Source organism: Alnus glutinosa, chromosome 10 (assembly GCF_958979055.1).
Source record: "Alnus glutinosa chromosome 10, dhAlnGlut1.1, whole genome shotgun sequence".
Taxonomy (NCBI): Eukaryota; Viridiplantae; Streptophyta; class Magnoliopsida; order Fagales; family Betulaceae; genus Alnus; species Alnus glutinosa.
This window is the reverse complement of record NC_084895.1, coordinates 22,165,093-22,171,596: the sequence shown is the minus strand read 5'-3', so window position 1 is coordinate 22,171,596 and position 6,504 is coordinate 22,165,093. Positions and strand designations below refer to the sequence as shown.

General features: G+C 30.8%; 1 pseudogene; it reads left to right on the top strand.

Moving 5' to 3' along the window:
- The window catches only part of LOC133880028 (2-dehydro-3-deoxyphosphooctonate aldolase-like), a 9,214-nt pseudogene extending 5,511 nt beyond the window's left edge, over positions 1-3,703 (top strand).
- The last annotated feature ends 2,801 nt before the right edge of the window (positions 3,704-6,504 follow it).

The window sequence follows — 6,504 nt, the reverse complement described above, 5'->3', positions numbered from 1 at the left end:
TTAAAAATTCAACTCCTTTAAATGATAACCATTACTCTTACACGTGATATGAATGGTGCTCATTTTCTTTTCCTTCCATTGTTTGTACTGAACCCCGGATTGGAGTATTCAATCCTTTATTATACTTTTCTTTGCTATGTTTCTATCATGTCACAAGATTTTCCACTGTTTTAGTGCTATCTACAAATTACTGCTGGATGCTTATTTCCTAATCTTACTTTTGAGATTGGCTTTCCTGATATCAGTGGTTTAAACTTTTGCTTTCTCATATAGCTGGATGGTGGAGGTGTTGCCAGTGGAGGTCTTCGTGAACTGATACCATGCATTGCAAGGACAGCTGTTGCTGTTGGAGTGGATGGAATTTTCATGGAGGTACAGGGTATCTACTAAGCTGATCATTTGTGATTTGAGTTAGTGTCAAACTAGAATGTTTAGGGTTAATAATCAAGTTACAGGCAGTAACTCCTTCACCTCTTACCAATGTTCCTTCTAGTGTGCTAGGAGGAAAGAACTGTCTACGGTAAATATTCTATGGTGTCTAATGAGGCAATATGGATTATAATTGGACTTAGAGTTCTAAGATTATGATACTCTCATTATTATTACTATTGTTTTCTTTTTTAGTTCGTGTTATCATTAGGTTTCTAAGAGCCTCTTTGGGTGCTTAGGTGCACGATGATCCTTTGAATGCACCATGTGATGGCCCAACTCAATGGGTGAGTTTTATATATCTCATGTTTGCTCAGATTCATGGAACTTTTCTCTGAGACTTCTCTTTTGAGGTTGCTTCCACATGTAGAGATGTTTTTATGCAGAAGAGTTTATTTAAGCTGTAAACAGTTTTAATTTTTTGCTTATTTATGTAAATAGCCTTTGCGTCATTTGGAGGAACTGCTGGAAGAGCTTGTGGCAATCGCTGTAAGTCTGTTGCCATATAGTTAATATGACTGATAATTCGTGTTTTAATGGCTAAGAACTCTTTTCTTTAGCAATCGTACATGGGAAGCGTGAGATCTAAGTTATATGTCATGTTCATGTGGTTGTTGATTTCTTCGTATTGCTGCAGTTTTCACCGTGATATTGTACTGATTGGTCAAATGTACTTTCAGCTCCCAGTTGAACTACTCTCCTCCTACTTTTATCGCCCTCATCCATTCATGGTTGTCTCTCTGCTGTACTTGTATCTTGAGCCTCGTAAATCTGTGACCTGGCATTCACTTCCATACCCAGTAAATGGTCTTACCTGTGATTTGTAGAAATCTTCTTTCTGAGTTCTATTGGTGGTCTTTGGTTACACTACAAGGAATTACTGACCCCGTTGATGCTTTCCTTCTCAAAATTCTTCTTGCTTAAGAACCAATGCTTTACCGATAAAAAGTAACAAGGAAAACAGAAATACTTTAGAGAAGATTTGTCTATACTAATTTCATTTCCATCTACAACATAATTTTCACAAAAGTAGTAATTCCTTCTCATTATTATATAGCATCATCTTATCTTTGAAGGCAAAGAAACACACTATCATTCTGCATTTAGTTATAACTGAAAGGCAACTCAAATGGCAGTTCCTTCCCACAGAAAGAATGGGTAGAGGGTGAGCTCGCAAGTTCAAAGACCACGGGATGCAATATAACTTGCCAATGAAAAAATGAATATTTGAACTGAGAAGATATAGTACAAAAGCATTTTGAGTTTGCAGCCATACTCCCTTGCATGACATTGGAATATTTTACTGCAATCTTCGTGGCTCAGTTGTAATCATAATTAGTTGGATGGCACCATGAAAATTGGAGCCATTATTACAGAAAATGTATGAAAACTATAATCATTTTATGAAATTCTAGAAATAGTTATTTACATTAACAATCATCTTCTTTCAATTGCTATGAGAAAACTATGACATGCGTAATCTAATTTTTTGTGTAAAACCAAATTAAATGGTTAAACCTATCAGTGATGTCCGAACTCACACATCTTTTCTTTCTCTTTTGAAATATTTAGTTGGAACTCAATTAACATTTGGATATTAACCCCCTCTACCCCCTGGTAAAAAGAAAAAAGAAAAAAAAATTAAAAAATTAAAAAATTAAAAAATTAAAAAATTAAAAAATGATTTAGGGCAACATTATATATATCTTGCCATCTTGGTCCTCCTATATAATGTTCAATTGTCACTCCAGAGCTCATTGTTGACATGGATGTTTTCCTATATTGACATCTTGTAGAGGGTAAGCAAGGGAAAGCAACACTTCAACATTGATCTCACCCCAATTCGTGATTAGAAAGACTAGCGCTTCTCAATGGTAAGCAGCCAAAACCTTGTCCATGATTTGGGGAATTCTCAATGCATAAAACAATGCTTTCATAATTTTCATATTGTCATTTCCAACCTGATAGATCTTGTTCATGATTTGGGGAATTTGAAGACTATAGCAAGCGTGACCAGGAATAAATGGTCTATTACTGGAGTTTCTGATAACAAAGTTGCTCTTGCTCTCAGTGTTTCTTACAGGGTTTCAAGTTGTTATGCCTGTTTAAAATATATATACAAATAGGTTTCTGTGAGAGCCACTTCTAGTTTTATGAAAGTTGCATGCCTTTTATAGTTTTTCTCTTAAATATTTTGTTTCTTATGAAGTAAAGTAAAAGTTGATATTGCTTTGAATCATGTTACTGAAGTGCCACTCATCCTTGAATCTAGAAATATCTGTGAATATTTCCAGTATAGAAAGTATTGTTGCCATTGTATTTCTGGCTGTCCTCCAATTTCTGTTTATTCCAGCTATACCCAAAACCGTTAGTTTAAGATATTTCTCAAGATCATGCAACTATTTAAGTCCATGGAATTAGCTGCTGATTATCATTTTGCTTTTTGGCTGGAGATGAGGTAGGAATCTGAGGGGGTTAGTTTAAGACATTTATTATAAATGGAATTATTCACATTCCTCCCATTTCTGTCTGATCAATCTATATGTACGAGTAGGTGGTGAGAAGGTTTGAATCATCCTCAACTGGAATGAAATGAGAATAAACCCACTCTCATTAATCCACAAATTTAGTGTCGATTAAGGAAACGGCAAGGCGTGGAAGATTCATATTGATATGCAGCATGTAGGGCTCAGATCAGGGAAATCCATTTTAAAGAGGTCTAATATTTTGTGTGTCAAAAATAAACCTCGCAGCCTTGTAACAAAAGATAGCTTCGTGCATATGTAGCATTTAGTTGAACCATTCATATGTTTCCCCTTCCCCTTTTCCCTTTGTAATTGCTTAGAAAAAAAAAAAAAAAAGGAACCATTCATATTTGGATTATATGGAACTTATCATGTCTATGAAATTGATCATTGATGTAAATCTTGTGGGCATCTGTTATCCCTTTATTTTTCCAATTTTCTCAAATATGATTATTCTTTTATTTATTTCTTTTTGCAACTGCTATGTTTGCAGGTTAAAGGATGCAGACCAGAATCAAACTTGAGAACATATCCAACAGAGAAGTGGAACTACTTACCTTATTTATTGTTGTCTTCGCCTTAGCGTGCACTTTTTGTTTTTACATGGAATTGTCAGAATGAAAATCTTCTTATCCAGATAAACCAGGATTTTGAGTCAATAGTAGGCATGTAATGGATCTAATTAAGTCAAGAACAGGATTGAATGTTCAATTTTAGTTCATTTAATTTTTAATTTTTATTTTTTTAAACATGAGTTGAGTTTGAGCTTATCACTAAGGTAAATAATCTGTTCAAACTCATTTCATTTATTTTTTGAACGAACTCAAATTTATTCACGAGCTACTTAATTAAATTATTCATTCCATATATAAAGCAAATGTCTTGAATGTTTCATTTTTTTATTTTCATAAATTCATACTAATAGTTAGTTAATTAATTATAGTTAAGATTTTATTATTTGAGTAATTAGATAAATTAACTCGAATCATAAATAATCTAATCTCGAGTCTATATGTTTATGGTAAGTATATATATTCATTGAGCGCAAGCTCACACAAAGATAGATATATATATATATATATATATATATATATATATATATATATATATATATATATATATATATATATATATATATACATAAATACAAAGTTGAGGCAAAATAAAATAAAAAAATGTTGCAATTTCTCGCGCCGGGGGGGTGGGGGTAAAATGTATTTTTCTCTAAATACAAACATGCTCATATGCACAGAATTATACATATATCTATATTAAGACTCACAATTACAATTGTATATATTATATTATGAAAATAATTCTTTTTTATCTTTTTAAATACTTAACATATTTTTAATTATGAAGTTAAAAAATAATACCCTAAAAATAATAAAAATGAAGTTATACGAATCACAACAAGTTGATATATTTAATACACAAACTTGAAAATGTGTTCAAGCGTTGTTCGTTTAATAAATGAGTTGATCCTGAGCTGAGCTAATCCAAGTTGAGTCCAAACTTCTTTGCGAGCAACTCTATTCATTTACAACCCTAATAAAAGAGTGTTACACGAATTCTATTCAATTTGGAAAAGTGTTACATATGTTGTGAAAATATATATTGATTGCATTTGTTTCAACGCAAAATCAAATTAAGTTTCTTTGTTTTAATTTCGACAATTATATTTTTAAGTTTTCCTCTAGTTTAAAATAAATCATTCAATCAACTTATTATCTAATTAATTAATAATATGTTATGTGAGACCAATGAATTAATGACATGTGACTCTATTCGTTATAAGTTAAGTACACGTGTTACGTGCACAGTTACTTTAAATTATAAATATATCCTAAATAAAGAACTTGTTTTTTTTACCTTTTTTAAAAAATTATTTATGATATATTTGTAATTTAAGTAATTGTGATGTGTGGCACATACAATTGGCATATGACATGTCAAATGAAAGTCATGTAACATTAATTGAATGATTTGACTTGGCATATAGTTAATTAATTATTGGACAATAGATTGATAGATGGACCTATTTGAAATCAGATAAAAACTTAAAGGCCTAATTGTTGAAATTAAAAATATAGTGATTAAATTGAAATCGCATAAAAAAATAAAAATTTAATTTGATTTTTCCCTTTGTTTCAACTTGCAATGTTTAGTATGGAAAATACTTGGGATACTACAATTTTCATTCAAATTAATGTGACAGCTTATAATTGATGAAATAATTAAGAAAAAATATGACCTTTTAATTTAATTAATTAGTAGTTTTTTTAAAATATAATTAATTAATCAATATTTGACTTGCAAACCATATACTCTTAATCTTTTCACAAATTATGAGTTGTCACGTCAATTTTTTTATGAAAAAAAAAAGAACTTACTATAAAACAGTAAACATTCAACATTTATTTAATGTGATAATTGCACCGTTGGTCCCTGTGGTATGCCATAATTATTTTTTCACTCCCTATGGTTTAAAAAGTTCATGGGAGGTCCTTGTGGTTAGCAATAATTACAAATCGATCCTTAGCGTCAAATTCCGTTAGAATTTTTAACAAATTCCGTCAAATGCCACGCCGGCGCCACGTGTCGCCAATAAGATGGTGACACGTGTCCATCTTAATTAAAAAATATAAATTTATTAAAAAATAAATAAATATACTTATTTTTTTAAAAAAAAAAAACAGAAAAAAAAAGAAAAAAAGAAAAAAGAAAAGAAAAGAGGGCCCAGCCACCCCTTGCTCCCTTTTTTCTTTTTCTTTTTTGTTTTGTTTTTTTTTTTTTTTTAAAAAAAATAAGTTTATTTATTTATTTTTTAATAAATTTATATTTTTTTATTAAGATGGACACGTGTTGCCGTCTTATTGGCGACGCATGGCGCTGATGTGGAATTTGACGGAATCTATTAAAAATTCCAATAGAATTTGACGCTAGGGATCGATTTGTAATTATTGCTAACCACAAGGACCTCCCATGAACTTTTTAAACCATAGGGAGTGAAAAATAATTATGACATACTACAGGAACCAACAGTTCAATTATCCCTTATTTAATTGCGGTTGACATAATTTGGTCGAAAGTCCACTTGTACATGTATCCGACATTATCACTTTCTTTGGCTTAACAATTTAAAAAGGTCGTTTTTGTTTTTGTTTTTTTTTTTTTTTATAAAATAAAAAATAAAAAAATTAATTTGCTGGGAATGAAATTTCCTATACGTACATGAAAAGGAAACAAGACTCACGTTTGAAAAAAGGGAATATCTTTTTCCTCTCTTTTTAGGAGAGGAAAAAAGCATATGTTAACGATTCTCACATTCTTAAAGCTAATTTCTATCATTCTTTTTGTAAGGGAAGTTAGGTTGGAGAAATTTCTTCCTACTCAATTTGTAAGAAATTTCTATCCTCATTTTTTATTAGGAAATTATACTTTGGAGAATTTAGGGTTTCCTCTTCTACAAACTTAATCCTTGCATAATAATATAAAAACGAAAATCCTTTGTTTCTTGTTAGGTTCATCGATGGCGAGATCAAGAGGA